This window comes from Lotus japonicus, chromosome 3 (assembly GCF_012489685.1).
Source record: "Lotus japonicus ecotype B-129 chromosome 3, LjGifu_v1.2".
Classification (NCBI taxonomy): Eukaryota; Viridiplantae; Streptophyta; class Magnoliopsida; order Fabales; family Fabaceae; genus Lotus; species Lotus japonicus.
Window position 1 is genome coordinate 13,685,134 of NC_080043.1, and position 11,192 is coordinate 13,696,325.

The 11,192-nt window shown below is 36.1% G+C and overlaps 1 long non-coding RNA gene across 1 annotated transcript; it reads left to right on the top strand.

Annotated features, from left to right (window-relative positions):
- Positions 1 to 8,901: 8,901 nt before the first annotated feature.
- Positions 8,902 to 10,121, top strand: LOC130748630 (uncharacterized). Its single transcript, XR_009022750.1, has 2 exons — positions 8,902 to 9,267; positions 9,780 to 10,121. It is a non-coding gene; the product is annotated as an uncharacterized LOC130748630 (long non-coding RNA).
- The last annotated feature ends 1,071 nt before the right edge of the window (positions 10,122 to 11,192 follow it).

Below are 11,192 nucleotides of genomic sequence, written 5' to 3' on the forward strand. Positions count from 1 at the left end.
AATTACCCAGGCATCTCGACCACTAAAATTGTGCAACGAAAAAATATAATTTTTTATGAGAAATTTTTTTTAGTCTATTTTGTAATTTTGTTTTTTTTACTGATGTAGGAAATTCTTATAGATATATATATATATATATATATATATATATATATAAAAAAGTTGTTTCTCTGCTTTGTTTACATAATTAAGCACTATGGTAACGGATCTGGACTGGTAGCACACGTTGAACTAAACTAAAATGAAAACCCTTTTGAAGATCTCTCAGGATTATTTCTATTCAGACTTATGATCATATCTGCAGCGGAGGCGTTGAAGGCAGTAAGTCCCTGTGTGGCAGTAAGTCTATATTGGCCATACTACAGATATGATATGTTAAGTTCAGAATATTTTTAATGTCCTTGTTTAGTTTCTTTTTGTGGTGGCTTAAGTCTGATCCAGATCCATACTGCTCAACTATCAAGAACAATACAGAACATAACTTATATTTCTAATTTACTTATCTGTTTCTATAGAACCAGGTGATGGCGATGATACTTACGGGTAAGGAAGATTTGTCTTTCATGATGCTTCGCTCTTTCTCCTCTAAGCTTTCTTTCAAATCTTCCCAACCCTCTTCTTCTTCCATCGATCATCATCATCATCAATCCAACCAAATGAAATCCGTCTTCAAAGAAGAAATTCATTTTGAAGACATCAATCAAGATCTCGATAACTGGGAAATTCCGAAAATCTCCCATACTGAGATCTATAAACCAAACGGATCCTTTTTTAAAAGATCAGATTTCATCATCAAAACCGTTTGAGCAAACGTATAAGCTCAGATCTGATGATGAAGAAATCCATCTACTTTCCGAGAAAAGCATCAAAGAACACATCAGTAAGAATTTCAACTACCTGCATATAGGTATTGTCCAAGTAGGTCTGAAACCTCTGACCAGGAAGTCCCTTGATATTGCTGTTCTTCTTTGTCTTAGAGATATTAGACATAATCGTTTCCATGACTCCCTTTTAGGCACGGTCGAAACCAGCCTGAGTAATGGACCTATCTTTTTCAATTGTTTCCCAGATCTAACTGTTAGTCTGGATGATAAAAACATCCTTGACGTTCTCTTCCTAAATATCAAGCTTCACGGCCTTGATATGAAAGATGACTCTATCCCAATCTCTTTAATCTACAGGGTTCAATACAAGGTAATGAACTCCATCAAATCTTATTTCTTGCGAACTAATTGTGAGAAATCCGGAGAAACCACTCTTTTCCTTACAGATTATGATAAGGCAAATGTTATTGTTCCCAAAACCATCCAATGGAGCGATATCACCCTTCCAGAGAAATGGTCTTTGGAAAAGGCGACTCCTGCCCAACCTGTTGAAACTCCTGAGTTTCGAGAAATCATCCAACACCAATCTGGCCAAGTTGATCTTATCTTTGATAGAAGAAATTCCTTCTCTATCCCTAGATCTATTAGGACATCTTCAAATGATTTCCAATCAGCCATGTCCAGAAGATCCTTCTCTATGTCTAGAAGGAACCAACCTGAGTCAAGCGTTTGTCCTTCAGTCTCTCATGATGGATCTACCATCCATCTTGCAGGATATGTCAATTCCACTCCTGTCAAGACTACCTATGACAAGGATGAAGATCATCAATCAACTTTATCTCCAACGTATTCTTCTCTGGAAACCCCTGGAGAAACTTCTGATTTCATTGGAGCAATCACTACTGAATTTGTCATTGACAAAGAAAGCATCAGAGCAGACTTTTACTCTGATCGTTGGACTCAGCAAAGAGAATGGTTCTTTGCTAATTACCAAGGAAAAAGGAGAAAGAAAATCCAAGATAAATTCTATGGGTTCCTTGAACTCACCCAACAAAACCTCTTCTTCTTTGACTGGTTTCATACGTACACCATTAAGAAGAGAATCCCTTACCCTTACCATGTTGACATGATTAAGTGGCAGCTTAAGGATGGTAAAGAAACCCTTTCAAATCTACCTCCTAAAACTCCTTTCCTCCTTAAAGGAGCCCAATCTACACCTGTCTTGGCTTCTCCCTTCAAAACTAGGGTAGAAGAAGGTGAGGTTACCAGCAAGGATATCAAAGACCTCATGGAACAGGCCAATTATACTAACAAGTATCTTCAGACTCTTGGAGAATCTCAATCGCATGATGATTCTTCCAAAAAAGAAAAAGGAAAGGTCAAGACTGAACCTTCATCTTCCTCAGATATCCCTAAAGGATGTCAACTGGAGAAACCTCTTTTCAAACCTTTCCAAATCAGTAACCGTTCTAGACACTCTAATCAATCTCTTCGTGCTAGAAATGAATCTGACAACGAACTTCTCCAAAAGGTTGTTGAGCAACTGAAGCTTCTCAACCAAGTTATTCCTGAAACTCCGACCCCAGAAGTAGTCGCTGCTCCTGCCCCTCCGATAACTGTTGAACCTGTTATTCGTCGGACTTCTACTCGTAATACCTCCACTTCTTTGAATAATATTGAAGAAGGGATTGTGGAAGATGGAGAGTCTGATAATCAATCTGTCAAGAGTATTCCGATCAACACTGTTATCCACAATTCCAGGAATCAATGGAGAAAAGAAACCAAACTCTATTATCCTAGAGCCACAGCCCCTGATCTCCTATTAGAAGAAAAGTCTTCTAATTTCAAAAGCTTTAGCGCCAACAATGTCTATGAATGGAACATCGATGGTGAAAATGAGTATGGCATCACCAAAATCCTCCAAAACATGACCATGGTGGCCACTGCTTATGAAACCTCCAACAATTGTCTCGAATCTCTTATTGTTGAAATCTTGGTCGCTGGTTTCTGTGGCCAACTCAAAGGATGGTGGGATAATTATCTCACTGAAGAAGAGAAAAATCAGATTCTGACTGTTGTCAAGACTGATGAAGAAGGCAGTCCCATTATGGAAGACGGCAAGTTCATTTATGATGCCGTCAATTCTTTAATCTTTACCATAGCCCAGCATTTCGTTGGCGATCCTTCTCTCATCAAAGACAGATCTGGTGATCTTCTGTCTAATCTCAAGTGCAAATCTCTGGGTGATTTCAGATGGTATAAAGATACCTTCTTGACCAGAGTCTACACCCGTGAAGACAGCCAACAAGCCTTCTGGAAAGAGAAATTCCTGGCAGGTCTTCCTAAATCTTTTGGCGACAAAGTTCGTGAGAAACTTAGAAGCCAAAATCCTGGAGGAGAAATCCCTTATCAAACTCTTAGCTATGGCCAACTCATAGCTATCATTCAGAGAGTTGCTCTCAAAATCTGTCAAGATGACAAAATCCAACAGCAACTCACCAAAGAGAAATCTCAGAATCGCAGAGATTTGGGTACCTTCTGCGAACAATTTGGTATTCAGGGTTGTCCCAAGAAACCTAAACCCAGAAAGCAAGATCCTCCTAAACAACAATGGAAAAGGAGGTCTAGCAGGAATGATCATAGGAAACCCAAACCTAGATCAAAAACCCATTCCTCGCAAGCTCCAAAAAACCCTCCTGAGAATAAACCCTCTCAAGGAAAAGATGTCACATGCTATAACTGTGGCAAGCCAGGCCATATTAGCAGGTACTGCAGACTCAAAAGAAGAATCTCTGAGCTTCATCTTGAACCTGAAGTTGAAGACAAGATCAATAATCTTCTCATTCAAACTGATGATGAAGAGGAATCCATTCCCTCAGACTCTGAGGTCTCTGAAGACCTAAATCAAATCCAGAATGATGATTCTCAATCATCATCTTCTGTCAATACCTTGACAATCAATACCTTGACCAATGAGCAAGATCTACTCTTCAGGGCCATAAATTCTATTCCTGATCCTGATGAGAAGAAAATCTACTTGGAACGCCTAAAAGCTACTCTTGAAGATAGGCCTCCCAAGAGTCCCATTACTACCAATAAATTCAATCTCAGAGAAACCTTCAAGCGTCTTGAAAAATCTACGGCCAAACCTGTCACTATTCAAGACCTTCAATCTGAAGTCAGTACCCTTAAAACTGAGGTTAAGAACCTCAAACAAATCCAGGAAAGTCAGCAGTTCATCTTAGAAAGACTGACCAGAAATTATGAAGGAGATAGTTCTTCTTCTGTGCCTGATTCCAATCCTGCTCCTAACGACAATTGCGGTGACTTTCTGGAAATTATTAACCAGGTCACCATCCAGAAATTCTATATCCACATCAAAATCCTTATAGGAGATTTTATCTTGGAAACTCCAGCTCTTTTTGACACTGGGGCTGATTCCAGTTGTATTTCTGAGGGACTCATTCCCACCAGATATTTTGAAAAAACAACTGAGAAACTCAGTGCTGCTGAAGGTTCTAGGTTAATAATCAAATATAAGATCCCCTCGGCCATCATCAAAAATGGTAGTCTTGAGATTGAAACTCCATTCCTGCTAGTCAGAAGGTCATTATAGGAACTCCTTTCATTAAGAAGCTCTTTCCCTATAACACTGACGAAGAAGGCATCACTGTCCAACATCTTGGACAGCCAATTCTGTTCAGATTCTCCGAACCTCCCTTTGATAAGACCCTGAATGTCATATCTTACAAGGAAAAGCAAATCAATTTCCTCAAGGAAGAAATCTCCTACAAGAACATTGAAGTTCAATTACAACAACCTTCTGTCAAATCAAGGATTGAAAGTATTTTGGGAAATATTCAATCCAGCATCTGTTCTGACCTACCCAACGCCTTCTGGGAAAGGAGGAGCCATATGGTGGAACTTCCTTATGAAAAGGATTTTTCAGATAAACAGATCCCAACCAAAGCTAGACCTATCCAAATGAATGAAGAACTTCTTCAATTTTGCCAAAAAGAAATCAATGATCTTCTACACAAAAATCTGATTCGTAGAAGTAAGAGTCCCTGGTCCTGCGCAGCCTTTTATGTCAATAAACAGGCTGAAATAGAACGAGGAACCCCTAGGCTTGTCATCAGTTATAAGCCCCTCAATCAAGCTCTTTGTTAGATTAGATATCCTATTCCCAACAAGAAAGATCTCCTGGCCAGGCTGCATGATGCTAAGATTTTTTCGAAATTCGACATGAAGTCTGGATTCTGGCAAATCCAACTACAAGAAAAGGATAGGTATAAAACCGCTTTTACTGTCCCTTTTGGGCAATATGAGTGGAATGTTATGCCTTTCGGGTTAAAGAATGCCCCTTCGGAATTTCAAAGGATCATGAACGAAATCTTCAATCCTTATTCCAAATTCACAATTGTTTACATTGATGATGTTCTGATCTTTTCCCAAAATATAGATCAACACTTCAAACATCTCAACATATTCATCCCCGTAATCAAAAGGAATGGTCTGGCTGTTTCCAAGACAAAGGTCAGCTTGTTCCAAACCAAAATCAGATTCCTTGGCCACAACATTCACCAAGGAACTATCATCCCTATCAATAGAGCCATTGAGTTCACCGACAAATTTCCTGATCAAATCATTGACAAAACCCAATTACAAAGGTTCTTGGGCTGTCTCAATTATGTTGCGGACTTCTGTCCTCAACTCAGTACCATAATCAAACCCCTTCATGATAGACTCAAGAAGGATCCTCCACCTTGGTCTGATATTCATACCAATGTGGTCAGGCAAATCAAACTTCGTGTCAAAAATCTCCCTTGTCTTTATCTCCCTAATCCTCAAGCTTTCAAAATTATTGAAACTGATGCCTCTGATATCGGCTTTGGTGGTATTTTGAAACAAAAGGTTTCTGACAAAGAACAAATTATTGCTTTTACTTCAAAACACTGGAACCCTGCCCAGCAAAATTATTCTACTGTCAAAAAAGAAGTTTTAGCAATCGTTTTGTCTATTTCAAAATTCCAATCTGATTTGATTAATAAAAAATTCTTGGTCCGTGTGGACTGCAAATCTGCCAAAGAAATTCTTCAAAAAGATGTCAAAAACTTAGCTTCAAAACATATCTTTGCCAGATGACAAGCTATCTTAAGCGTTTTTGACTTTGATATAGAGTACATAAAAGGATCTACAAATTCTCTCCCTGACTTTCTTACTCGTGAGTATTTGCAGGGAAGAACCTAGTATGGCCTCCAAAGGCTCTTCCTCATCCAGAGGAAGAGGCAGAAATTCAAACAAAAGCAAAGGTATCGAAATTTCTGACTCTTTAATCTTATCTGGGCCCACTGCCCATCAATCCGGACCCACTGTCCGAAAAACTGAGCCTACTGCTCAGAACCAATCTCCACAACCAAAACAAACCAAAGCAGATTATGCTTTGCCTATTCAAACACTCCTTGCCTTCAAACAATCAGGCTTAGATGAAATACCTCAAGGCCTCATCAATCTTCCAAATAAATATTGGGCCAGCATCGCTGATAATGATGATGACCTAGATCTCCAATCCCTCCAAGCTTTTATTGAAAGAACCAAAAGCTTAGCAACTCATGATGGGAAAAAACCTGTTGTTGTTGCCCAATCTAGCCCAGTTGCCCAATCTAGCCCAAATTCAGGTTATTTGGCTAAAACAATTATGAGATTCCAAACCCTCATCGAACCAGAATGGTGGGACAATTCTGGAGGAGTTAACCTGGCCAACAAAATTGGTACCAAGCTCTTTCCAAATCATCTTGATCCCATTCATCCAAACAAAATCCAAAGGTTCTATGAGTTTATTTTGGTTGACACAAACAGTGTAGAAATCAAACATTTTAGGGACAAACATGATAACTCCCTTATTACCCATTCTACACTACAAATCCTCCGAGTCCTTCGTCCCACTGACTTTGGACCAAATCCAAACAGTTACAAAAAATTCTCCCAGAATTTCGACCCAGTAGGTTTTAATTATTGGGACTATATCAAGGCTTGGGATAATATAATCCTTGGCCTTCAAAATAAAAGTTTCAAACATTCTTGGCTCATTTATTTCAAATGGACCAACAAATATTCTTTTCCAAATTGGTTTCATTCATGGTGGAGCTTCTTTGGACCAACTACTGAAATTTTCCCCTCTGAAGTTCTTGAGGGATACAATCATTTCATTACACACTGGAACAAAGAGTTAAACAATTATCCTGATTGTTTAAACTTTTTCACAATCTTTTCCCTCTCATGGGTATCCTCTTGGCGTTATGGTCTTCAGACCAAGACCCAACCAATCCTCTTCAAACAGGCTCTGATACCAAGAGGGGTTCGAAAGCAGAAGGTTCCCCATCAGGCTCTGATATATATATATATATATATATATATATATATATATATATATATATATATATATATGTATATGTGTGTGTGCTGGAATGGAGCCAACCAGAATTTTGTATCGACCAACTCTTTGAAGAACCTCTCATGATCAAGCAGCGCTCCTAGCTATCAGTCTGAACGTGAACAAAATAACAACACTCATTTTTGTTAATAAATCTCAACAAATGCATGGCAGCATCATCTCCATGAAGTATCTGTGGAGATATTTAGGTTGCAACGAATTTTGCTTTTGGTCTCATGGTCTGAAATATTCCTTTTTCATTTATATTATGAAAAGTTGTTTTGTTTGTTAATTCTTTGGGTAGGTTGTGACCCAAATCCAATAATCAATTCTGTAATGTTAAGTTACTTTTAGAAATTTAAGTAATCATTCATTGCGTAGAAATTTAAGTAATAATTAAAAATCTTATAATTGAGGTGGAGTAATAATTAGGTTGACCAAAATGGACTCAGGTTTTGAGTTTGCTCGGCGTAGAAATTTCAGTAATAATTAAAAATCTTATAATTGAGGTGGAGTAATAATTAGGTTGACCAAAATGGACTCAGGTTGTGAGTTCGCTCGGCTCAACCCACTTATGGGGTGGGTTCAGTTGGAAAAATACAGGTTTACATTTAGGCGAATTTTTTTTCTTCGTTCAATAACTTAATAGGGTAGACAAATGAAAATCACATCATGTTATGTTTATCTTATTTCAATTTCAATATAATGCATTCCTTAAAAACTTGGTTCTTATTACTATTCAAATGTTGACATTGTGAGGTCTATACAACCTCATCAAATTAATATATTTACTGTAGTTCATTCATCTACATGTTTGTAACATATGTTCGGTTCCATATATGTTCTACTTATTAAAAAGAGCCTAAACTAAGTCAAAATATATTTCTACTGATTCATCTTTACAATAAGTTTAATAGCCGTACAACGCACTGGTAAAGAAGACTAGTTTTAGTTTGATATACACTTATTTAATCTTCTGAACATTACTCTCTCCCGCTGAGTAATGGTATGGGAATTAGGTAGTGATATCATTAGCATGGACATAAGTTTACGTTGTCAATTGCTTCTAAATTGATCACCTCTATTTGCTATTTTTTCGAGTGGCTCTACTATATTGGCTATGTTCTTTTGTCATTGTTTGGTGTATTATTTTGCTTAGATGCTAATGTTATAACTTTTATTATGGCCTTGGGAATCTTTCTTATTTTGTTGTGTGAGAATAGAAACGAGTAAAGAAAGGGTAGAGCGAGAAACATACAAAATGGTGACGTCGTGCGGCCAAATTGCTCAGGTCTGTGACTATAGAGCAGTTATAGTTTCATTCAATGTTTAGAAAATCGGACCGATCATTGAACCGGTCGAGGCGTTGGTTTAAGGTTTAAAGGTCGAACCGGGATCGGACCGTATTTATTTAAATAATATATTCTATTAAATGTATAGTTTCGAGGGTTAGCTCAAGTGGTAAGAGCTAGGCGACATAAGGTTTGGGGAGGGGAAGGTCCAGGGTTCGAATCCTGGAAGGGAAATTTGAAGGAATTTTCTAACTTATTAACAACTAACCACTAACATTTACCTATAAAAAAAACTATTTAAAAAAAAATTATAAATACAGTATTTTGATTTTTAAATGAGTTCTGTTCTTTTTTAATCAATCGTGCTTCATTTAAAAGAAAAAGGCCAACGGCCCAATGTCAAAAAACTATCAATATATCATCATTAAATAAAGCAATAGCATTTGACAAAAAAAAATAAAGCAATAGCACCACACAACTAGTGGAAGCAAAAGATCGAGAAACAAAAAAAAAGCCAAAAAGACACAATATGATTAGGCACCTGGGAGGGATGGTTTTCCTGCTCTTTTTTATCAGAATTTCAGGCATGTGTGCACTTGTGAGTACCATCGGGAAGTTTAAATTACATATCTCTACCCATGTACCTATCTCTCCAATGGTGATTAATTTAACTATTTCAGGTTCATGTATCAGCTATCATTTCTAATGGACCTTTCAGGTAAACTACCCTATTTTCCAGCTGCTCAGAACCCATGAATCTTGATATTATTTGGTTTTTAAGTTTTGACAATATAGGACTAGCTAACTTGTTTCATGGTTAATCAGTGTCTCAAATTTTAAATGGACTTAAACATGTACGTTAATCCTATAAACTTAGAAAGCAGAACAGCGTATGGACTAAGGAAAACACTATAAACACTATAAACTCTAAATGTTATGGCGCTCAATTCTCTCTTTAGATCTTATCTTTCTCAAATTAATTAGTTTGCACAATTTGAATTATTATGACTTTGTTCTGTTATTAAACTCTGAATCTTGATTCATTTAATTCCAGACATGTACTTAATTGAATTTTACAGGCAATATGTATCATTTGGGTAATCTCTCCTAGTGTATTTGTTGTAGTTGTAGTTTATAAGCTTTCATTTGGACCTTTAACGTTGTCAAATATTTTCAATTGAGTTGCCATTATAACTAATTATTATCTGGTTTTTGACAATTATCAACAAGGGTGAACTCAGCTGGGTCCCCAATTTACCTGCTCAGTCCATCATTTGCAGCTTTATTGTTGTAGTATCTTCCTGTGTGTTGATATAGCCATCCAAGCTTTCCACCAAACAGCATAAGGCTTGTAGAAGCCCATCATCTTCAAAATCGATCTGTCCACGATGTCAAAGCTAATATGGTAGAATTTTGGAGTGGCTGAGCTGAAATATTTGTGAATAACTAAAACTTTGTTGTTATTTTAATCATTCACTTTGCTGTTATTTTTCTGTTTCTAGCATCGAGTGGGTTCATTTGAGATTCTTTCAAACTGGGCTGTTCATAATTAAATCTAATAGTTGTGATTTATTTTTATGTTTTTCATTTCAAAAAAAAAATTATTTTTATGTTTTCCGTAAAAACATTTTTTTGATAAGACATATTCTCTATATATAAACACTAAAAAAACTATATAAAAAAAACACTAAAAAAACAACGCTCTTAATTTGAATACATGTTTTATCAAACAATTGTGTAGGAAGATGAATTAAAAGCTTAATATTAAAAAAAATATATGTCTATTATAATTATTAGAAATAGACATTCATTGAAATATACTTAATTATAGTTTACTAGACTTTTTTACCAGTGCGCTGCACGGCGAAGTTCACATTGTATTTGATACATCAGTGAATACTTTGATTATAAAAAAACAATCATACTCAAACACCAATTTAACCAATTTTAGACACACTATTAATATTCAAAAAACATAAATTTGGACACACAATTATAGTGTTCCGTACTCATACACCAATTTACACAAATTTGCACATGTGGCGTATAAATGATTGAGTTTAATTTTCATGTAAAATGTTCTTACTTGTACATGGTTGATTTTGCTCTTATTACCAATACAAATATTCAAAACAAAATTGATATACTAAAATCAATATTTGCCGATTTTTTTAGATGCTAGAATTAAGAGAGAGAAAAAAAAAATGGTCGTTTAACAAAACAAAACTATAACAAATATCACACAACCCGCAAAATTTCACACAACTTTTACTTATATTTACTCATAGAATGTTCTTACCCGTGCATGGTAAATTTTGCTCATATATGTTAATACTTTCTATTCTCTGCAAGACATATTTTTAGTATCGAATTTCCATACTTTTATGTGTATTTACCCTCAAATTATTAAAAATAATAAATGTAAACACTAAAGAAATTTCTTGTAAATATTAGTTCTTGTGTTATGACTGAGAAATGAGAACAATTATTGACTTAGTTAATTATAATCAAAGTATTGTATAGTTAAGAAATGAGAACATAATGACTCGATACCCATAGTGGATTCCTGAGAAACTAGTACCACTCATTTATCTCAATTTTCTATGTAGGTCATTTAGATGCAAGTGTAATTTATATATTAAC